This window comes from Suricata suricatta, chromosome 6, assembly GCF_006229205.1.
Source record: "Suricata suricatta isolate VVHF042 chromosome 6, meerkat_22Aug2017_6uvM2_HiC, whole genome shotgun sequence".
Lineage (NCBI taxonomy): Eukaryota > Metazoa > Chordata > Mammalia > Carnivora > Herpestidae > Suricata > Suricata suricatta.
This window is the reverse complement of record NC_043705.1, coordinates 68,905,682-68,930,867: the sequence shown is the minus strand read 5'-3', so window position 1 is coordinate 68,930,867 and position 25,186 is coordinate 68,905,682. Positions and strand designations below refer to the sequence as shown.

The following is a 25,186-nucleotide window of genomic DNA, read 5'->3' as shown; positions in this document are numbered from 1 at the left end:
TTAAGTCTGACATGAAGAGACATTGACACTACTTCCTCAAGTTAATCAATGGTATTGATGATGTAATATAGTATTTTCCTTTTTACCTCCTGCCAGTTAAAATTTTTAACACTAAGTTCTTAAACACCAAAGGGATATTTTGTTGTGGAGTTCTTGGTGAAATGAAGGGGCTTCAGAAGTTACTTATTCTTTCTTCTTTCAAAGCGGTTTTAACAGGCAGTAATTGGTTCATTAGCCTAGGCTCTCTTTTCCACGGCGTTTGGAGGCCAGCCTGAAGGCCTGTGGCAGGTTTATATGTTTGATCTGACCGTCAGCAACTACAGTTCCTGCCCAGCTTTGACTTCATTGACCAAAGCAAATGACAGCCGTGGTACCCCATTTTAGTAATATTACCAGGCCCAAAAAATCAAAAACTAGTAAACTAAAAAAAAAAAAAGACCTGCCTTCTCTTTTAGTTTCTGCTGTTGGGCTGCCGTAGAAGTGTTCCAGATTCCTGGCTTTCCACTTTCCAGGGGTTTCAATCTAATATTTTATTGCCCTAATGACACTTAAGATTTTGCCTTGAACTCCACAACTTACATGATGTCATTTAACCATCCTGGAAGTAAAATAATAAGGGTTAACATTTGCAGAATACTGCTACAGCCAAGCCCTGGGACAAGCATTCTCACTGGATCATTGCATCTGATCCTTCGAACAACCCTGAGAAATGAGGACCCCTATGAACCCAGATCTTATATTTGAGGACCCTGGGGGCTTAGTTGGGTTCCAGAACTCACACAAAGTCTGAGCCGGTACACCTGCCGAGTGGAATTCCAGTTCAAGCCCTGCAAGCGTTCTCCCCTCTGTCCCCCCTGTGTTCTTTCCCCATAGGCAGCTTTCTGGAAATTCACCACCCAGAACGTGCTGGTGACTCTCACCAAAGGAAGTTCCTGACTGGGTGGTATGGGCTGCGATGGTTCAACTGTTGAAACACCTGAGAGGAAGCTAGACACAAGTTACATTCATTTTCAAATAACGTACATAGTAGTATTAGCAAAATCTCCAAGCTTGCATTCTTTCACTTTTATCATCTACGATTGCTTTTATATTGGACTCCATCTTGAATTTAACACCATAATTATTAATACAAGAAGAGAGCAAAGTGATTTTATATACTGAAAACAGATAAAAATATTTTAATGCTAAAAACTAGTCTGTCTCTTCATGTTTTCTCTCAGACTTTGGTTTAAGGAGGCAAGTACAATTAGAAATGTCTAAACCAAGGTTCCAAGTTTATACTTCTATTGTGAGACCCGTTATTTCCTATTTTTAATTTAATAATTTTATTTATAAGGGTAATTATGTGAGTGTGTCTCCATAAGCCAAATATTTTCTGTGAAAACTTTAAGTTTGGGCAATAGAATTATAAGTAAGACTCTAATTAATTTGCTCATTAGGGTTCTCTCACCTTATGCACAGATTAGAGAGAAACAGTGAACAGCACTCACGTCAGGGATAAAGGAAATGGTACCAAGAGGGCTGAACAGATGCCCTTGGCCGCTTTCCACCACCTTCCTCTACCTTCAGTTCTCCTTGATATAGACTCTTAGCTTTAATTTAGCACATTGATCTCTCTTCATCATACACTAACTTGTATGTTTCCACAATCTATGTCCCCACCTTCTCCTAAAAGTCTTCCTTGATTAATCCCACCTACCTGATTATTCCCCCTCACTAACCCCCCCATGACCAAGTTAATGAATTCAGCATTCTCAAGTATTTGAAGGCATTTTCATATACAGCTGTTCAGCTCAAGAGGACAGAAGTCCAGTATCTATTTAAATGCTGGCTGTGGGACACTCCACACCCAGTGGGTACTCGGGAAATACAGACTGACTAATAAACAGAGGCAAGACTTCCCTCAAACGGAAGCCGTATGTACTTTGCATAAAAATTGCTATGATATCAGGAATAACATCTTCTTTTACACTGAAACTCTGAAATCTAACTGACAGAATTCCTACCACATATAACCACCCCAGATACACTCCGAAAGGGCAGCTTGGTTCACTGGGAAAAACTGACTCAGCAGGTTTAAATGATTCCTTCTGAGCCCCTTAACTTTTGAATTTCCTCATTCAGTGGTTTAAACTTGCCTTTAAAACTGCACGCACTCAAAATATTTGCATTTAATTGCAGCGGTAGTATGTTTTCCTGTTGCCATCTGAAACATATTCATTATCAGTGTCAGGCTTACACTGATAGGGTTTGGTTATTTATATCTAAAGAATCAAATTCAACAAAGATAACTGAAGGCATGTAAGTAGATTTTTCTACTTTTTTATTGTAAGAAGATGCAGCCCGTAGATACACAAATTCAAATCCTTGGCAAATCATATTTTCAATGACTGTTTGTCTAGAGATACATGGATATGACTAGAGAGAGTGATTTTAGGAATGATAAGTCAACATGAATTTTATTTTTTGTAATGTATATATACATATATTTTCAATATGTGTATGATTCAAGAAAATATTGTGTCTGGCAAGTAATTGCTGTAGCACTTTATGTGATGAAGAGATTTGAGCCTTATAAAAATGTATTTAAAACTGTCTTAAACCTTATTCCAAAGTAAAGAACATTGAGATCCTGTTTTACACTTGTGATCACAGGGTTAAAGTGGAAATTGGAGATACCAATGGACTGGGTGTGCACCCGCTGGATTATCCACTTTATTAAGACCAATGCGTCCTCCTATTAGAATGCCATGTCACTGAGAGCACATGTGGCAAAGCTCAATACCTTTTGTTTTTCCAGGACACATTTAAATTAAGAACAAAGTGTTCTCCTCTATCCATGCATTGTTGTGGCAGTATTTTAATCCGAACCAGAAGTTCTGGCTGCCTCTGGTGATGTCATGTGAACAAATGTTGATTTCATGAATCCGATGCCCTGTTGATCAGACCACATTCTTGTCTAACGTGTTTGTGAAACAGTAAGTTTCTTTCTTCAAAGCGGAAAGTTGCTATTTAAGATTGATGTATTTCAAAGATGGATAGTGACCTTTGAAAGGTATTCATAAATCACTTACAAGTGACCTGAAAATACAAAGTGAAATGAATAAATGAGACAAATCCTTGCCGATACGAGCCCTAACTTTACCTTAAATACCCGCATAATCAAAGAAAAACTGTTCTCTTGGCCTAAATTACTAGGAGTCATCATGCCAGTTCTCCTCACTGAATATGCAGATACAGTGACATGAAGGTACCTCTGCTGTTGAAAAGATCACATGTGTTTTAACTAGCAAAAGATGACAGGGTGATCAGAAGCCACACCTGGGAGTCATCTGTAGCCCAACAGATCAGAATCCTGAAATGCTGGTAAGGATTGGTGGAAGCAACCTCAAGTATTTAGTTAGCTTTGTGTTCTACCCTGAGCTGCGTGTAGGGGAGAAGCGGGTATTTAAAATCACAAGAGAACAATCTCTGCTTGCAAGATGTTTCCCAAACCAGTAGAGAACCTGTCTGCTAGACCACAGATGTAATGGGCACTAATAAGAGGGCAGCAAAAACCAATCAAGGCAAATCTCAGGCTACACACAACCGTTCTTAAAATTCATCACAGGGAGAGGTGGATGGATTGCACTCCTCGGGAAAGGCTTCTTGCAGGCAATGGGCTTTGAGCTAAATCTTGAAAGAATGAGTAGGAATTCTTCAGGTAGAGGGCTGGGAGGAAGAGGGCTTCAGGTCATGAGTTCAGCAAGGGGACAGGCTGGAAGGCATGAAGTCCGCTCACAGAGCAGTCACACTTGAAGCACTTGCTGGAATTCACCTTGCTGAGCAAGTTCAAAAGCAGGCACTTCGTATCAGTCCCAGGTGCTTCTACCGGGTGTATTACAGAGGAGTTTATCTGTATTTGTTAAGCAGAGAAATGCTATAAAGGGCAGTGTTTTAAGGGAATTGGAGAATTTGGTCAGGTGACTACTCCCACAATGCCAGGATAAGGTGAGGGTTATCTGGTCTAGACTGCTCGCTCAGTGGGGACTGAGATGGAATAAGAAGAGAATTTACTCTGTTAAATCGCTAGGGACTAAAACATCATAAGTGATCTGGAAATTGGAAGTTATTGTAAAGTTTCTGATGTTATTCATGAGTTAAATTAGCAGAACAAACTATTTTAAGCTTAAGGTGGCTGCAGTTTGCTAAAGATGCCGCTAGGTGGTGAACGTGCATTATTCGTGGCTTTAGATTATCCATTGGCTTTTCTTCTGGTGAAAGGGGTTTAGCTAATTTTGAGAATTCGTGTTTTAATTAAGTCAAATTAGATTTCTATTAGTGCAATATAACTTTATAGCTTATATAAATGTTTTTTTCATAGATCAAGGAAACTTAAATATTATTCAATTGTAGTTACTTCAAACATATAAGAACCTGTGTACAAAATAGGACAAGCTATCTAAATAAACTCCTCTAGGAATCCCCATTTTATTTTAATATTTCTTATTAGTTGCCCACTCGGGAAACTTCCTCACTTAGTATTCAAATAGCAGCAAGTTATCCTTGGTAATGAATGACATCAAACTATTTGGGTGTTTAGAGATTTGAAAATTGTGCTACCTTCTAATATCGGAGCTGACTGTTCTGGGTTAGAGCCTATTTTTTCTGCTTCGCTCTTACCAGTGTCACATAACACCCTCATCTGGCAGTGCTTCTGCTGTGGGAATGTGTCTTACTTGCACTGTTTCCCTCAAAGTATTTTACTGACTGTAAGCATCACGAAGGCAGGGTCCAAGTCTGTTGGGCTGGGCACTCTTCCCAGTGCCCGGTACGGTACCCCACCCTGAGTAGACAGACCCTCAGTGAGTTAATGAACTTGTTCTGCTAGTAAAAAAAAAAAAAAAAAAAGAAAGACCTTCCACCTGATCTCAACAAGTCAAATACAACTGCATAGTATATATTTACCAGTTGGGCAGAGTTTACCTCTATTACCTTCCACGGATGACTCAAAAAGAAATTCACACAAAGGTTTTCACATATTCTTTGTGTCTTGCAATGCTTCATTTAAAATATTCACAGCAGAGGTACCTGGGTGGCTCAGTCAGTTAGGCGTCCATCCAACTCTTGATTTCACCTCAGGTCATGATCTCACAGTTCGCAAGATTGAGCCGCATGTGGGGTTCTGGGCTAACAGCTTGGAAATCTCTGCCCCTCCTCTTTTCACACATGCATATTCTCTCTCTCTGTCTGTCTCTCTCTGACTCTTTCTGTCTCTCTCTCTCTGTCTCTCTCAAAATAAATAAATAAACTTTAAAAATAAAACACATAAGATATTCACATGGACATGCATGTGTGTATATTTAAGAGTCTTGGCACTTCAGCTTCAGTCTTTCTAGATTAACTCAAGATTATCATTTTCTTATGCTTAATTCTCAGGGTAACCTATATTTCTCTTGCTTATGTTTATCTTGTAAATGTGAAAACATGTCTTACAATGGATACAATATTTGGGTTTGGGACTGTGCTTCTACAGCAATATTACCAGTGATAGTAGTGATTTATTCTTTAGTATATGTCACTTAATATTTCCAGTGATCAAGTATTATCAACCATATTTTATCGCTAAGGAATCTGAAACTCTGATGGGATAAGTTAGATACACACGTATAGTTAGCAAACCAGGGTCCAAACTAGAGATGGTTGGCAGTATGGCCCGTAGACACCGGAATGCTATCTGCTTCCCATCTCTACTAATGTGTTGAATTTTCCTGCTTGAAAACCTACCCAAAGCAGGAAAAATATTTATTCAAACATAAGTATAGAGTTAAATGTTTTGGACATAATATGTAAATAATATTAAAATCTCTTTCAGCTTATCAGTTTTGGTGGAAATTGCCATTTAGCAAGAAAACTTTTTTTCAGTGGTTTGGAAATTATTCATGACCTTCTTGTACTGTAAGATATTCAGCTGGCATGGCCATTCCTATAGCCTTAGGAATACTGTCCTCTTGTCCAATATATACTGCACACTCAAAAATCCTGTAAATCAAAGTGATTATTACTTAATTAAAAGCATATATAGAAAAATGCTTGGTTAAAAATGTAAATGCTGACACTCTGGGGCTCCCAAGGCAACTAATCTGGGTCTCCAAATAGTCTTGGAAACGCATGGAAGAGAGGAAGCACATCTTTGACACAGCCTGGCAAGGAATTGGGCACGTCTCTGTCTTCCTGGTGGGAGTGGAGACCGTACATTCTCTTTTGGAAGGCGATTTGGCAGTAGGCATCAAAATTACATAAACACAAACCCTGTGCCCAAACAATTCTACTTGTAGAAGTTTATCCTACAGACACACTGACACATGCGTAAAATTACGGTATACACAAGGTATTCTTTGCTTTTACTTCTTTATAATAGCAAATTATTGCTGAGGAACTTGAGGATCATATACACAACCACTGAACCGTTATATTGCACACCTGGGCCTGCTCTAACACTTGGACTTAATTATACTTCAATGAAAACAAGATAGAACCTAAACATTCATTAAGGAAAAATTGATTAGGGGCACCTGGATGGCTCAGTCAGTTGAGCGTCTGGTTTTGGCTCAGGTCGTGATCTTGCGGTTCGTGGGTTTGAGCCCCGCATCAGGCTCTGTGCTGACAGCTAGCTCAGAGCCTGGGACCTGTCTTCAAATTCTGTCTTTCCCTGACTGTCCTCCCCTGCTCAAGCTGTCTCTCTCTCTCTCAAAAATAAATAAAACATTAAAAATTTTTTTTAAAAAATGGAAAAACTGATTAAATAGATTATAGTACATCAATACAATGGACTATTATGCAGCTGTAAGAATAAGGAAGTTTTTTAGCACTGATATGGAACAGTTCTGTATATATTTTTTTATTTTTAAGTAGGAAAAAAGGGCATAGCAACATTTATAAGATTTGTGTCTTAAGAAAAACAGAAAGCAGGGGTACCTGACTGGCTCAGTTGGTAGAGCATGCACCTTTTGATCTCAGAGTTGTAAATTCGAGACCCATGTTGCAGAGATTACTTAAAAATAAAATCTTAAAAAAAAAAAAAGGACAAAGGATATACATACACATTCATGTCTGTTGGCTTGACTGTGGATATAAGAATCTCTGGAAGACTATATAAGACATTGGTGACACTGGCAAATCTCCAGGGAGGGGAGTAAATTGTCTAGGAGCCATGGAGCAAAAGAGAGGACTTTCCTTATGCTTGAACATCTATTCTCTATCTTTAAAAACATTATATTTTAATTCTAAAACCTTTAAAAAAATTTTTTAAATGTTTACTTCGTTTTGAGAGAGTATGTGTGTGTGCAAGTCATGGAGGGATGAAGAGAGAGGGAGACAGAGAATCTGAAGCAGGCTTTATGCTGTCAGCACCAAGCCCCACATGGGGCTTGAACCCACCAACTATGAGATTATGACCTGAGCCAAAGCTGAACGCTTAGTCACTCAATCGACTGAGTCACCCATGTGCCCGAATTCTAAAACCTTTTAAAAACATGTATATCTTTTCATCCTGTATCTCAAGGGCTCTAGCTTAGGGATACTATAAAAGATGTCCCAAAGACTTATATCCAAAGATGTTCTTTGCATCATTATTTATAATGGTAAGACAGAGGAGACGCAATAAAATGTTTAGCATTTGGAAATTTGAAGCAAGAAGTAAATGCGTAAGCATGCACACTGCACACCTTCTGTGTAAAATGCAACACATTTTTATGTTCATTACCATGGATTAAGAGCCTTCTGTCTTGTTCATTGAATCCACAACATCTGAGGCAATGCTTGACACATAACAATCAGATGATTAATAATCATAGAAAAATTAATTAAAAAGACGGGGAGGATATATTATGAAATGTTGACAACGCTTACCAGAGATTTTTATTTTCTTCTATGATTTTTTCCCTACTTTTCCACCATGAACACATACTATTTTTATGGGAAAGATGTACAATAAGGGTTATAAGACTTCATCCCAAAAAGAAATTCATATTTTCATGCCATGTCTATAAATAGAGGAATGAACAGCAATTTTGGTGAGTACTGGTGAGTGCTTGCATTTGCTCAGCAGTGCCTACAGAAATTCTGGAAAGGATCATAGTGGTGTGTAAGTAGCAGCTGGTACGTTTAGTGAGTTTTGGAGGTACATGAGGGGATAATTTGAATGCTAATTACAATATCACTCTGCACTTAGGAGGAATCACAGAACTGGGGCCGGGGTTATTTGACTGAGCAGCGCTATATGCACATTAAGATTTTTTCTGTAACATTAGACCCAATTCTTGGTTTTTTTTTTTTTTCCCCCATTTTTGACAACAGGCAGATCTAGGTTCTAGTCCCCCGCTCAGCCACTTACACACTTTGTGATCTTTCTAAGATGATCTTGCTCCATCTGCAAAATGAGGCTAATAGTTTGGTCTTTGCTGGGTTACTCCTGGAGGGCATTTCCAATGCCAGTGAGGAGGTGAGCTCGGTACCTGGCAGGTAGAACTCTCTCTGGATGTCTCCCTCCTCTTCTTGCTTTTCCCACATTTGCCAGTGAGTCCAGATGTGAATGGGGAACAAAAGTTGGTGCAGAAGTGGGGAAGAGACTAAATTTTAAGCAAACATTTTATTTAATCCTGCAATAGCTCCTTTAAGATATGAATCATCGCATTATACTGATGTGGGGAGACAGTGTTGCCCAGGAAGCTATAACCATCCTACGATCCTAATGATTAGCACCTATGATAGGCTCATGCACAATCCACACAGAGCTTTTCTCTGACCTCTAGAATTTTGTTCTGAGAAAAGAAGATGGAAATCCTCTATTGATCGCATTGCTGTGCCTGAGGACACGGAGAACTTATTACATTAGTATGGGTTTTGGATGTTTGCCTAAAGCCACAAACCTTTTGATGTCCACCTTCTAGCCCTAAGAAATTCCTCATCAGTCATATAATTCCTGCAAATAAGATAAAGCAGGACTTTTAATGGAAAATTTTCTGCTCCTTCTGGCTCCCTGACTTCAATTGCATTAGAAAACTTTTTAAAATACGAATTTCACAATATAATTTTTCATTGTGTGTTCCAAATAATTTTAACACCCTCTAACACAATGCACTACTTAAATAACAAAGTACATGAGAATGATCAAGATTTCATATTCAGAATAGATAAAATTATAAGAAGTTATGCAAAATTCAGTTTAAATGTAAATTGTGTAGGTATAAAGGGTTAATATATAAAAATAATTTTGTAAACCATACCCAGATGATTTGACTAACTTAAATTTCTTAAGGTAATAGTGCAATAAGGAGAAATATACAAACTTGTAAATGGGTGAACATTTTATACTAGCAGAAAAAAAAATCCTATATGTTAGCAATGTAAGAAAACATTCTGTTAACAAATCCTTTATGTAACATGGTAATAAATTACATAAATGTAGTCACGAGGCACTAACTTGTCCCCCACATTGATGAAACACAGGATGCTTGCCATTAGGTGGCTCTTCCACAAAATGACCTTACTGTTGCTACCTGGTGTCACTAATCTTACATTTTTTGTTTATTTGATTGTTTGTTTTGAGAAAGGCAGAGACAGTGTGAGCAGGGGAGGGGCAGAAAGAGAGGGAGACACCGAATCTGAAATAGGCTCCAAGCTCCAAGCTGTCAGCACAGAGTCCAACATGGGGCTCGAAGTCACCAACCATGAGATCATGACCTGAGCAAAAGTCCGATGCTTAACCGATTGAGTCACCCAGGCGCCCCACTAATCTTACATTTTTAATTGGTATTGTTGGTTATCTCTACTAAGTTAAAAAAAATGCCCACTTAAAAAATTATTGTAATGATTGTCAGAAATAGAAAGAAAAACAAGAATGCAGAAATTAGAAGCAAAATTTCGGCTTTTAGACTATTGAGGTGAATAAAAATTCTTCTAAAAATAAATTAATTAATAAGGTCTTTGTTTCTCCAGCTCTCTCTGGAGAATGCTACTTCTATTTGTATTTCTGCATAGTGGCAGTTTGGCTTAGATAAAATTTCTAATTCATAATCGTGGTGGATGTGCCAAAAAGTCACACAAACCAGAAGGTTAAAAATAATTTCTATCAACTCTACATAGTGTGTTTGAGGAAGAGCAGATTGTTGTAACTCTCGTGCTTACGATTAGGACACATTCATAAACAAAAGCATTTAAATGTTTGTGTATGTCCGATATCACAGAAACGTAAGAAATGAGGTAGGAACAGTCAATGTATATTATCTTGTATCTTCCAACACTCATTGATATTAACAAAAACAATAGTAATAATACTAAAAGGGTAATAAGTCACATTTTTGAGAACTCACTCTAAACCAACCAGCAGGCAAAATGCTGTGCAGATTTAAGATTAATTTACCATATTAGAACACTTTTAAATTCATCTAAGTATGTAGAGATTTAGTAAGCTCTGCAAGCAAATCTAGCAAAAAAAACGTTTTTTTGTTCTTCTGGACTGTGTACTCAAAGCAAAGAACCGGAAGTAAGACCACTCTGTTGCCGAGGTACTATCTCCCAATCCTTTCCTGTTGGAGGTTTTCTTCTTTTTGACACAGGTACTTGATTTTGTGTTGGTCAAGTTCTCTGCATTTAGTGTGTGTATGTTTGGCTAGAGTTGTGAATATTAACCGCAGTCCACAACTCAGCATTTATGACTATATTACAGAGGTTCTACATGGTGATGAACATCAAGTTTTAATTCCCCTCCAAGACACTTGGGAGTGGGGGTTAGCAGGGAGGAATGGATGTCACAGGATGAGACAGGCAGCGGCAGGAGCACCCTAGTGAGATGCCCAGTGAGCCCCTCCTCCTACAAGGCATGGCTTTGACACCTGCCCTCTGGGTCACCACCTGTGTGTGGGACCACCTCTGTCACCAACTATTTCCACCTTACATTGAAAAAAATTCTTCCTCCTTAGTAGATGCCGACATCTCTGGAAGAAGCAAGACTGGGGTAAGAGGTTTGCTCAGGATTTTGACTTGGAGGATGTTTGGTTAAAGAGCCAAGACAAGGATAACACACTTTACTAAAATTTGGGTAGCTGGGGCGTCTGGGCAGCTCAGTCAGTTAAGTATCCTACTCTTGATCTTGGCTCAGGTCATGATCTCATGGTTTCTGAGGTCAAGCCCCATGTTGGGCTCTGTGCTGAGAGCACGGAGCCTGCTTGGGATTCTCTCTCTCCCTCTCTCTGACCACCCCCCCCCCCAACCACTCTAACTATTTCTCTCAAAATAAATAAACTTAAAAAAAAACCTTGAGAAGCTTATGGTAGGATGATAGTATTTGGTCCTTTACTATGAGCAATTGGATGCAAACAGATCTCGAGATCAACAGAAATTTCTCATGCCAAGAGCAAACACAATAGAAAATGTGACGGGGCTGTTCACCTGATTTAGAGACAGGTTTTCTGCCACCAATCCAACATAATGAAATGGACCTAAATTACCTGTGGCCTGGCTAAGTTCTAGATTGTTTACATACTTAGCCAAGAACTATCTTTGGATCCTTAATAATCACAGAGCCTGAAATAAGAAGCAGGAATCAATGAGAAAGAAACCCAAATACCTGCTTGTTCTCAGGTGTCAGATTTGGGCACAGGCTCTGGCTGGAGCCCCAGGTCTGCCGGGGCAGGGCCAGGAGAGGCCAGCTTTGTACAAAAGAAGGGTCTTTTTTTCCCCCCTTTGAGGAACAACTCATGGCTGTTAAACACAATTCTGGTTAGTACGTTTTAACAGTAAGTTATATAACATCCTTTTAAGCTTTATAAAAAGGTGCTAAATAAAAGGCTGGCTAGGCAAGCTGGGAAAATTCTTAATTTTATTAAGGCATTGAAAGAGAATGAAATGCAAAATCAATAGCAAGCAGGACAGTGCGGAGCCCCTATAAATCACCCCAGCAGGCCTGTGAACAGACCTGAGAACTTGGGTGACATATTTTCCAGTGAAAAGACCATTCCCTGCACCTGCTACGGTTTCCACCAGCCTCTGCTCCTGTTCACTCTCACGAGTGGGCACACTGATGATTTGCCTCCTGCATCACTGAGGAAATAGGAGCCATTAGGAACTTGCACATCCTCACATCCTTCTTCTGTCAAATCCCCGACCCAGTTCATCTGCACCGCGCTCCTGCCTTCCCTCCAGTCACGGTCATAGGAGAAGAGGAGTCCCCGCTTCTCCCCTCTACTCCTAGACTCTGTCCCATCTCTTCCCAAACACAGGGCTCCTGCACTTACTGCCCCTTTCGCCCCCTCCCTTTTCTCTACGGGATTATTCCAAAAGCAAGAAAAGACACCAGAGCATAGCCCTTCTCAAACTTCAACACGCATATGCCCTGATCTTGTTAAAATGCAGGTCATTTTTCTAGGAGTCAGCCTGTATTTTCCATCTTTAAGTAAACAGTCCCCTCTCTTGACCTCACGTCTGTGTTCTCCTCACCTTCCCCAATTTTTTTCTTACCATCCTTTACAGCAAAGCTTTGCAAGATGGGGGTCTGCATTTGCTTTATCCAGTTTTCACTCCCTTTCTCTGCTCAATATATGCAAAGCTTCTATCCCCACCATTGAACTGAAGATGTTCTTGTCAATGAGCTCTACCCTGTCAAATCTTCTTCCTCCTTTTTGAAACACTTTTCTTTTGACCTCTATAATGCTTCTTCTTCCTAATTGTTCTTCTACTTCAGTCTTTTTCAATATCCTTAGCTGACTCCTAATATCCTAATCTGTTCAGCTACTAAGTTTCATTGTGCCTTGGGGCACTGTTCTGGGCCCCCTTTGTCTATATTCTTTCCCTGGGTGACTTTTATTCACATGACGTTAAGGACCTTTTAAATGCCAATGGCTCTCAAATCTCTATCTCCAGCCCTGACTCATACATCACCCACCTATTGATAGCACCTCCTGTATGTCTAGTAGGCAACTCATACTTTTTCATCATCCTAATGTAGCTCTTCGTCTACACATTCCCCATGCTTGTTCTTTCTCTTCTCTTCTGTAGCTCAGTAAAACCAGCACTCATTTACCCAGTTGCTCATGGCAAAAATGTAAGCAGTTCTTTGATTTCTTTTTCTCACCTCCCTCAATTAGTCTAATAACTTGTCTGTGGTGATTTTCCTTACAAAACATTCTGAGGATGTCCAGTGTCACCTAAGCTATCATCTTTTGTAGATTACCACCACAACCTCTTGTTTTTCTTCTATAGTACATTTTGCCTAAGTGGTCTTTTAAAAAATATCAGTTGGATCGTATTATTCTCCTCATTGACACACTCCACTGGCTTCCCATTATACTTTTAATAAAATCCTAAATCTTTTTTTTTAAGGTTTTCTTTACTTTGAGAGAGAGCTAGCACAAGCAGGAAAGAGGCAGAGAAAGAAAATCCCGAGCAGGTGCCACCATATTAGCACAGAGCCCGATGTAGGACTTGATCTCACAAACTGTGAGATCATGATATGAGCTGAGATCAGGCGTGTGATGCTTAGCCGACTGAGCCACCTAGGTGCCCACAAATCTGCAGTCTGTCTTCTGGTTGGCCAGGCCTTCTGGCACTGCTCCTCTGATATCTCCCTATGCCACTCTTGTCTTCACCTGGCTACTGTATTCTAGGCATCTTTTGTTTCCTCCAGCAAGTTACATTTGTGTCTCCCTTAGAGCATTTGTCTTACCTGCCCTGGTTCCCTGGATCTCCTGGTTAGCTCCTTCTGGGCATTCAAACCTTGTTTTAAGTTTTGCCTTTTTGCTTCCAGGTTGATCCTAACTCACCTTTCTCCTACAAGCCACATTTCCTAGCTCCCTGATAATGGCTTTTGGGGGATTTGCCCAATGGGAGACAGTGGAAGGAAGGAAGGAAGGAAAAACTGGACAATTTCTTCTGTTTATCTCTTTCCTTTCTCCTCCTCTTTTTTCTTATCTTTCCTTATCTCCCAACCCCACCTCTGTTTCTGGGGGCACTTTCCAGTGGGGATTGGGTGCTCATTCTCCCTAACAGAAAGAGACAGCCTCTCTGCCATAATCACAAATCCTGCCCAGCAGCCCTGTCCATGACTGCATCTCCTACACACTCAGTCTGTGTGGTCTCGCATCTTGGCCTCCTCTGGCAGCGGCTTCTTGCATCGCTAATGTCTGCCCCTCTGTTTGATCCTCAGTTCTTCCAACACCAGTGTAGCCACTTCACTGTGTTGAATTCCTTTGTGTGAACAACCTACAGCGGTGTCTATTTTCCTGACCAAACCAGTTCCCAGCTGCAGGGTCACCGTCATGGCACCTGTCCCAGACCTCTCCAACTCTCCAGTACATGCATCTATTTTGAGTCTCTTCGTTGCACTTTTCAGTTCTGATTTTTTTTTTAATGTTTATTGACTTTTGAGAGAGACAGAGCATGAGCAGGGGAGGGGGAGGGGCGGAGAGAGAGAGAGAGACACACACAGAATCTGAAGCAGGCTCCAGGCTCTGAGCTGTCAGCACACAGACTGATGCGGGGCTCGAACTCACAAACTATGAGATCATGAACTGAGCCAAAGTCAGATGCTTGACCGACTGAGCCACCCAGGCTGGTGTCTGGTGTCTGGTGTCTGGTGTCTGATATGCAGGTGATATTCAGAAAGCATTTATTGGATAAATGATTAAAAAGAAAGGATTGAGATTTGGCTAAGCTGAACACCGCTCAAATGGGGAGATGATGTGAATGAATGATAGTCAGACTTCTAAATACAAAATCCATGAAAAAGAAAGGAAAATAAGAGAGAGAAAACTAGACCAAAAATGAAAATGTTACCCTTTGGCAAGAGAGACAATTAGTAGGGAGGAGAAAGCACATTTATTTTATATCCACTAATGTGCCAGGTGTTTTATATACATGATTTCATTCTGTTGCCACATCAGCTCTATCAGGTAGAGACATTATCTCCATTTTACTGTGGTTAACTTATATAAAATCACAAGGGTGTAAAATGTACACCAGGACTCAAGCCCACCATCTGTCTGGTTAGGACCAGCCCAGGAAAGTACATCATTGCTTCAATTCATGCCCATGAATTTTATTTTAAATGTAGCAGCTTTCAATGAGATATATACACTATTTCTGAAGCACTTATTTTATCCTACTAAACCAATGGCCATCACCAGTGAAAGAATGTGAGATACTTTTTCAAATCGATTCCCAAGTTTTTTTGTCCTCCCCACTCCCTTCCCCTTCTCCCTACATGAATCACAAGACAGACCATGATCCACACAACTAAGTAAATAAAAATACTGCCATTAGCTCAGTCCAGTGGGCCTTTGGTGTTTTCTTCCAGGTTGACCTCAGAATGAGCCTGTTTTAGTGATTTAGTCTGCAGTAAGGAAGGGGTTTGGGGGATAGGCCCAGCCCATATATCAGCAGCATCCCATAGAGCGTGTTTTGTTCAGGTATGTGCCACATATGGCATCAATAGAGAGAGATGGCCCAGTTCCCTTCAGATTCACCAGACCTTTATTTGTACCATCACCTCTGTTTGGTCAAATTTCATTGAAGAGCTCCGTTATCTTCTTAATGGGGACAAGTGAGTCCTCAATATTATTCCTGATTTCCTATATTATGCCAAAGTCTGAAAATGGTGGGTGATGTTATGTTATGTAGTTTCCAGGGAAACAGAGGGAGAAAGGCCCAAAATGGTAGAGCAAATCATTTTTTCTTAATTTTAATGTCCCTTGTTGGGTTGATTCAAGTACTAAAATGATTCTAACATTGGTTTTTTCCTGAGCTATCTCCAAACATCATGCTCTCAGAACACTGAAAATTTACAGCAAACAAACAAATCATGGAAATTAAATAGCAATAAAACTGTTGTTGGATTCATATAGAAAATATTATCCAGTATTTAAATGGCTATTATTTACAGAAACTTGGCAATTGTACCATACAAATAATGAAATTGATTCCAGTCACAGTCCATCTTTGTTTGGAAAGGAAATACCAGTAGTGTTTGAAAAATGGATTATTAAAGACCTTGGTTTGCTGAAGGTGGCTCATATGTTCTATTTGCTAACACAGCATCTTGTTGAGGGAAAAAAAACTAGTAAGTGCAGCTTTTCCTTACCCCAGATTATTTTCACTACAGATCTTTAGAGCAGGAAATAAAAAACAGCTAATGGTTCATGGGGCATGTGGAATTAGTTTAAGCAAAGCCGAACCCTGGTCCTGGTGACCGCCTCCTCTTTCCTGTGCTGTTTTGTCTATGCTGGCCTTCGAGTATGTCAACAAATCTCTTTTAAGCTCAGATGGGAAAGAAAGGATGGCGATTCTCTCTCTTTCTGCAAGGGAGTAATTTACAACAGATGTGCTTTTTTAGAAAGGTACAAGTTTGTCTTGTAAAATATTTGTAAAGAAAGATAGCCTCCGGATTTCACAAAGTAATCCTTACTTGGTTTTGGAGATGTCACAAAGAGCATTGTTTTTATAATACTAATATAATTCTTTTCTCACACAATTTGATTATAACTCAAGATTAGTTTTTGGGAAGAGCCAAGTTTAAATACCTAAAACAGTGCAGTGAAGAAATACCATATGTGACTTGATGGCTTTCTGACAGTGACCTGAAAGGAGCCCAATTTCAGTCAGGAGATAAGGTTTAAAGTCCTAGGAACTTTTTTAACCAGTGATGAGGGCTTCTCCAAGCCTCAGTTGGCTCATCTGTCAAAAGGAGAATTCACTTGCTCCTGCCATCCAAGTGGGAAGATACATTTAAAATGTTTTATAAACCATAAAGTCCTACATAATGGTAAGTGATTATTTTCATAACAAATCTGTTCAAGAAAAAAATCTTTGTGGGTTCCACCTTTATGTATATGCCTTTCTGTGTGTATAACAAAAGGAATTTTTAAGTTGTTACTAAAAACTGTGGTAGCAGGTAGATCAGCAACAGAGCTTGCCCTATTTAAGATTATATAATACATTCTGGCTCTGACTGAACCCTGAGGCTTGCTGAAGAACCAATCACCGATTCTAATGGGAAGGTTTACCTGCATTAGCACTGACAGATGAAAACCACATGGTGAAAAGGTGTGTGCCCTGCATGAGTATGGCTAGCTTTGACCTATGGAGGATGCATAACTTCCAGTGGGTAGGAAATAATGTAAACCGATGAACTTTCTGATGATTTTTCAAATCCCATATCTCAGATGAGAACAACGAGGAGAGAGCATAGATTGGGATAGAAGTTTGAGTTGGGATGCTAGGTAACTGGTCTTTAGTTTCCTCACATAGGGAATGAGGATAGTAATACCTATCATCCTGGTGCGACTTTTGTAAGGACCTTAGAGGATGATATATTTAAGATAATCCGTGGTTATATTAGATGACTTGTATAAGCATAGGACTCATGAAATATAAATAAGATGGGAGAAATTCTGTCATCTTCACAAAGATTTAACACAATTAGCATTTGAAAGTTTTATAGTATTTTCTTTGTCAAGTTCTTAAAATTGCTCCTAATAGTAATGGCTAAGAGGCATTGGGCATTCCTATGTTCCAGACATTAATGGTAAATGCTTTATATGGATTACACTCATTCAATTCTATAACCATCATGAAAGTAGGTTCCATCGTTACCCCCATTTTATAGGTGAAGGTAAGTAAATTGCTCAAAACCACATAGTTAGGAAAATAATGGAGGCAGGATTTGACCAGGCTTAGCAACAGAACCAGTCGGACAGAAGTCTGATCTTCTAAATCAGCGTGTGGTTGGGTAGAATAGAGAGGTCACAGCCTTCTCTCAATTCTCAGCTGCCTCTCTGCATTTGAATTCCAACCTTATTAAACACAGATTTTGAAAATAAAACAATTTCAAAAGGGATTATTATAATTATTATTAATTTTAGAGAAAGAACACAAGTGGGGAATGGAGGCAGGGAGGGGGGGGGAGAGAGAGCGAGCACATTTTCAGCAGGCTCCACGCTCAGTGCAGAGTCCCATGTGGGGCTCATTCCCACAACCTTGGGATCATGACCTGAGCCAAAATCAATTGTCAGACACTCAACCAACTGAGACACCCAGGCGCCTCAAAAGAGATTTTTAAAACACACACATATACACCCAACTTTTCCATTACAAGTTAAGGTAAAGAAAAACTAGCCCAGCCTTTGCTGTTTGGATTCAGAAACAAGCCTGGTGCTTCTGTTCCCTACCGTCACTTAAGCTCCAACCACTAAACCCATACAAAGATCAGGAGAAATTCCACCACCAGCCGTGTCCACACATTAGCTTTCACGGGCTCTGGGGGGCAGAAAGCTCTTCTACAGCTCTCACTGTCTCGGTAATATGGCTGGTTTGGAGCCGGAAGGGATTTTAGGACACATTTTATTGAACTATTTTTTGTGGGTTTTTCGTTTGTTTGGTTTTGGTTTTGGTTTTGGTTTTGAAATGAGGTCTAAGGACAGGTAGTGACTTGTCTTAGGCCACTTTAATCTTGAGTGTGTTCTCGTGTTTTCAAAACCTTTCCACAATCTATTTAGACTTTATGGAAAATTCTGTGAGGCCTCTACAATCTTATCTCAAACTGTGTATTGCACTGTCCTGGGAGAAAGTATCCTGTGCCACTTATTTTCCTGGTTACTTGGGAACAGCATCCTCACAGCTTCTGATGTGGCTTCCATCAAGCTTAGCCCGGAGCCAGGCCTGCTGGCCCTTTCACCTGGGGGTCCACCTGCAGCAGTTTCCCAGGGGACCAAAGCCCGAGATGCCATCATCTATAAAGCCACTCTCTGGAAAGTGCACTTCCTGCCTGCTGGCAAGGAGATTAAGTCAAAGGTTTTGATATTGATATATAGTCTTAATCTTTTAAGAGCTTTCAAGCACTAACAGGACAGTTATAAGGAATTTTTTTTTAAAGAAATAGAATTTATTTTGTTTTGTTTTATTTTTTTATTTCTTTTTTACTTTATAAAGTTTCATATTTTTTTTAACATATGCAATTATTTCCCATCATTTACAATACAGTAGTTAGTAATTTTCTTAAATCGTTAGGAGGAGGTAGACTTGCCAGTCCCATAGGGCCTGCAGAGGAGGGATCTGAGTTGCAAGGAATTTGGCTCCGGGAACTCGCCCTCCTGACCACAGGTACAGACTGCACCCTGGGCGCTTTCTGTATGGTTTATTTATGTTTACATTGAATGGAAATTAAACTTTTATGCGCAGACTTCTACAATAATTATTTTTGCTTAATTGGGATTTAACAGAGGCAACAAGTTTTGCTTGTGCTTTGGTTTCATGTCACTTTTATTTATGATCAAAGGTGTTTCCCTCCCTTTCATCATGCTCCTCTCCAAGCTCTTGGTCCTCGTGCTCCATCCTCCTTCAAGGCCTCAGAGTATGTCTGAGTCCCTCCTCTTCTTTGTCTTGCCCTCATTCTCCTTCTCTCTCCTCCCCCTCCTTTTTGTTTTTTTCACCCCTCTTATCCCCTCTCTTTCTTTTCTCCTTTTGTTTTCCTTTCCTTCCTGGCTTTCCTCCTAATTCTTAGGAGTCTCAGCTGCCATTTCAAAAATGCCTGTTTACATTGCCAAGCCCAGAGGCCATTTCTCTCTAAATTTCTGTAACTTCACAGTCACTTTTAAAGTTACAAGCAAAATGTGTAACATTAAACTAACAGGGCGAGGCACAACTAAATGCGATTAAAAATTGCATTGCAGAAACTGCATACTGAAAAGCATAGGGCTGGGCTTCCTTGCGAGAGAGGAAGCAAAAAAATTAAGACCAGGTAAATGCTCATGCTGCAAAAAAACATGTGCAGAGTCAGCAGAAGAAGGTGGGGGGAAATGATCGTCTCTGTAACGTTATAAAGATCTACCATCATTTTCAAAAATGGAATTTGACAGGTTAACACTAAGTCATCTGGGGCAAAACTAAACATGCATAAAAAGGTTGCATATTTTGAGGAATTCTGTCTCATATTTCAAATTTTTGTTTTTACTATAAGCAAAAATAGATAATAATTTTAATTCTTCTAATAAGAAACTGTGTCCATGACTTTATTATTACTACTACTCTCAATAATAATTATAGACAGTTTATTTGTACGGGCATACTAAGAACTCTATATGTCTTATTTAATTTAGTCCTCTTTGTAACTCGGAAATGTAAATGTTTTAGAGAACTGTTTTTTCATGAGAAAAATCTACTGTCTTAAATGGTATACATCTGTCCTCTTAATCTTAAATATTATCTCAGAATCCTTTAATGTCTCAATGGAGGGTTCTCATTATTAAGGTTAATATGAGATAAACAGCCAAGGCATTAAGTAACCTGGGTAAGATTTGATATAATAAGAACTGAGTAAAACACAGAGATACAATTCAGTAGGAAAGGGTCTCTGACTTGCCAACCTGCTGTGAGAATTTCAGTATTCTAGATTTGGGGCTGAAACATAGTTTTCTCTATCTGAAAAAGAAGGAATACTGGCACAGAGAAAATATTTCATCACTCTGTGTGCCATTATTCAATCTATATCTCAATTCTAATGTATTTTCCTTAAGTTACAAGTGTAGCTCTGAGAGGAGTTTTGCGGGGCATTTTACTGAATGAACCAAGCACGTTGTGCACTGAAACCATCTTTAGCATAGAAAATAAATCACATGAAACACAGGATGTATTCCAAACACAGCTGTATACTCTGTGCTATGCGAGATGCTATATGCTCACAGAAGAGTTGTAGACAACACTAAACCATAACAATTCTGTCTCATAGCAAAAATATCAATCTCATCGCTCACCCTTTGCCAGAGGTCACATAGCAAGACTTTAAGGGAAAACAAAATTATAATCAAGATGAGTTCTTTGGGATGGTATATCTGAATGCTTCATCCAGGAAATGATAGGTTAGGTGATCATATGCCCTAGATTGCTGGGTCACTTCTGTTCTATGCTTCCCCTGGCATCAGATGTAATAGCTGCTCCTTTGCACTCCTAAGACAGTCTCTCACTCTAGAAAGTAATTGAAATAATATTAATTTTGTAACAAATATTTTGACCAAACATATTCTACGTACTTGTGACCAGTATAGTACAGGGGTTCAACAGATACATTTTCTATTATGTCATCGGGGCTGATGATGACACTTTGGCAGGGCCCCTAAATAGCATTGGTGACTATGACAGGATGTAGCTGGACACGTGTGGAGCCCAGGCACACAGTCCACATCCCCCAATACCCATCACTTTGTGTTCTTGTTCCCATTCAGATTAGGACCAGTGAATGGGACACAGGTCATTCTGGTTTGAAAGTCACTGGACAGGATTCTCTAAATATGTAAGGTACTCCTAGTGTTCTTTAGGTCTTTAGATTTTCCTAAATATTTCAAGGCTAGGAAGTAGACACTTCTTTGGAAAGGTCTAGTTAACTTTCTGTCATGACATGTGATCATAAAATAGGTGAATACACAAGAATCACTGTATTTCAAATTTGCAGTTATTGATGTTTTGTGGACTATTTAAAATAGAATAAGATTTTTAAAAATTATATAGAGCCATTAGAAAAAGTTGTATTGATATAAATCTCACATATTCTCAGATTTATAGTTATAGCTCTTTTTTATGGGTAATTTTTTTTTTTACATCTTCAAAAGAAACCTTAATAATGCATTAAAAAAAAAAAACAACCAGTGTCACTACCAAGCCTTTGGATGATTAACTACCCTATGATATTTCTTTCATCCAAGCTGGTTTATAAAGGAAAGCAAAAACGACAATAAAAGAAATGTACCAATTTATTCTCTACTAATAAAGTATTGAACATTAGCGAAAAAAGTGTGAAATATTGGAATGCAACACAGAGCAATTCCATTACCCATTGCAGTTTTGGGTCATATACTGTATATAAAGAGTAATTACTTCATTGGTTGGGGACCCCAGTGGAGGAATATAGGACTTGATGAAAGATTTTAAAATAAAAATTTTATCCCAAAGCATTTGCTTTTCAAAACTTTGTCAACATTATAGACCATCTTATTTTGTTTTTTGGTGTTTGGGGGTGAGGGGCTGGGTAGTGGGGTTTGGAGTACAGAAAATTAAGAGTGAGCAGATTTTTAAACCTCTTTAGTCAGTAATCATACACCAGCACATCAATTTTAAAGGGTCTACTAAAAAGTCTTTGTAGATTTCTGCATTGACATATCTTATTAACAAATCTGTATTTAATATTTGCACACTGCATTATTGACATTACATCTGGTGGTTTCTAACATGTCTTTCACTTCCTACTGATGAATCAAGTTTCCTGATTGTATTATCTTGCTGATCATGGTCACTACAATATAAGTTACTAAATGTTTACGAGTCTTTTGTTCTTTTTTATTGCACTGGAATTCTGGATAGGAAATGGAAGCTTCCTGCATAGGATGGTAAGATAACATGGTATATTATGGAGAGAATAAACTCCAGAGTTGGCTTCTCATAGTCTTAATCCAACCTGTTACTTTTGTCTATCCTTCCTATCTTCTTCAGTAGAGTGGAAGAAAAAGCTACATTGTAGGATGATGTTATGAAGAATGAATGAGCCATGTGAAAAGCACATGGTAGTGCTTAATTTTTTTTGTTTAAATTCTACTTCTTTCTAAAAATAATTTAAAATAAATATAAGAATGTAAAAAATGTATTAATAAAAATAGAGAAACCATCTAAAATCATGCTCAATGAGTACCAATTCCTTTATTTCTTCTACTCATGTTCCTTCAATTGTGATATTGGAGAAAATCAAGGGAAATAAAAGTAAAATATTAATTGCAAAGAATTATTAATATTACAGGAGGTAACTTCCATTACTTGTAATATTGTGACATTCTCTTTTTTCCAACCTACCCATTTTTAAAGTTATTATACTTTATCTCACATTTATGTCTTCCCCCTCCCCCCAATATCTATTAGATCATAAGCATTTTTGTTGTCATTAAATATTCTCTTTAAATAATATTTTGTAATTTCATAGTGTGTCAGTTGTATGTGCTATAAATAATTGCACCTAACATCATTGATTTTTCTTTCTGTTATAATAAAGAAAACTGCAAGGAAGGCCTCTTCAGACCAACATTTCAATATTGAATATATTGGAAATCCCATCCGTTGATTTGTCGTATTTGTTGCAATTTTTTTTCCCATTCAGCTTTTTAAGTTTATGAGGATTTTTGACGTAATAGGTTTCTTATGTAACTTTTGCCACCAATTATTTTTGTGACTTTCTCTAATGCTGGTATGTTTAAAAAGTTGTTCCAAGGTCACTAAATAACTTACCTATATTTTCTTCTGTTTTTATAATTCATATTTAGCTGTTTTGTTTTTTAATTAATTTAGAATGTATTCTGGGTTGAGGTAGATCTGAGTAGAACTGGGCTATCTCAAGTAGAATTTGAGAGTCTATTGAGGTACGATGTAGTATAATTTACCACAAATAGTTAACACAAGTACCCAGTAACATACTGCTTTCATCTTCATGGTGGATTTACGCTGGTGGTTTATTGTTAAACAATCTCTTTCACTGTTCATCTCTCATATTTTAATTACTTAAATATTTGGTACAATAATTGCCTTCTTTCCGTTTTACAAAAATTTCTTGCCTATAGCACTCAATTTTTCCAAACAAATTTATCAAAATCTTCCCATTTCACTGCACTCCAAATACATTAGAATTTGCTTGAAAATGCTCTAAACCTATATGTTCAAAAGAAAAAAATATATTCTTTTAATAATCAGTGTTCCAGTCCATAAACACAGTATCTTTTCTTAATGTAGATTTCGTACATATCTTATTAACGTTATGCCTAAGTGATTGTAGACTTTATTGCCATTGTGAAAAATATTTCTTCACGTCATCATTTCAAACTGGTAAGACATTACCTCAATGGATTTTGATTGTGAAACCAGCCTCCTTCGACTCCAGCTTGATTTATTCTGTGTGCAGAAAAATATTTATAAGAGCACTTTATTTCATAGAGATGAACGAATTTAGCCAGTGTTTGAGAGAAAACACTGAAGGCCATGGAGATGATTAGAACAGACCAACTTTGTAATTAGGAAAGAATAGAAGGAGGCACTGAATATCCATTTTTCTTTCTAAAGTGTACAATGGCAGAAGTGAAATTAATGCACTTTATTACTAGGGAGGGGAAAAAAGACAAGAAATGGATGCATATCATGTCATAAGTGAAGGGTGGCTTTTGAAGACAGTGGGGACCTTAAAAGTACTTAATTGTTCTGTATACTTTGAGCCTTATGCATCACATCTACCTTATTGTCTGGACAGTCTATCTTGGTATTAAACCAGATGAATAATGTAGACCATGTCTCTCATGGGAATTATATTTAAAATGACAGCTCTAAGTAACTTCTATCCAAAGATCATGTTCAAAACTGCCTTCCATATCCTCAGTCCCACTGTACCCTGTTCTTGGGGGCTGCACACACACCTGTCATTTGCTTGCCCTTAGTTTCTGAGGTGGCAGGACGCCAGGCCCATGCATGTTCACAGTGCAAAGTGCTTTAGACTTTTCTAAAGTGAAAGTCAGTATGTAAATGTGCAACATGACGACATTATTATTCTAGCTTTCTGGCTGCTTTCAGCAAGCACTGACTGCCACATGAGGTCTCAAGTGTTCTGGCACAGTGTGGAAGTGTTCAAAAGAAGTTAAAGTAATGAAATTGGATCTGCATTTCCATAGATATTCAAGCTGGCATGGAGGAATGGAGTCATGGAATCAGGGTTGGATGGTCTCCACCAAACAGCCTAGGCAAGTGCCTGTGATGCCAGGCTACTAAGCAGAAATTTCAATCGTGAAAGGCCACCACTATTTCTTCCTCTGGGTCTAAAATTACAAAATGTGCATATTTCCCCCAGGCTCACACCATTCTCTGGGTGTTTTACACTCAATCCCACCCACCCATTCCCTGGAGCACACTAGCTCTGCTTAAAACCAGGACAGGTTTTAAAATGAAGAATGAAGTACAAAGAGGGGGGAACATGTTTAGTTAGAACCCTCAAATACCATATGCTATTGCATCAGGTATGGACTGTTATACTTAAGAGGTGGGCCAGGCTTACTTTGTATCTGATCTTCCTAAAGCACTATTTAGGGAGTGTTTACTTAATGAATTTCCATTGACCTTGTCTCCCCCCCCCCCCCCCCCCCCC

The 25,186-nt window shown here is 38.7% G+C and overlaps 1 protein-coding gene across 3 annotated transcripts in view; it reads left to right on the top strand.

Annotated features, from left to right (window-relative positions):
- Positions 1 to 25,186, top strand: part of MCTP1 (multiple C2 and transmembrane domain containing 1) — a 512,254-nt gene that overhangs the window by 471,168 nt on the left and 15,900 nt on the right. The gene's annotated exons all lie outside the window — the stretch shown is intronic.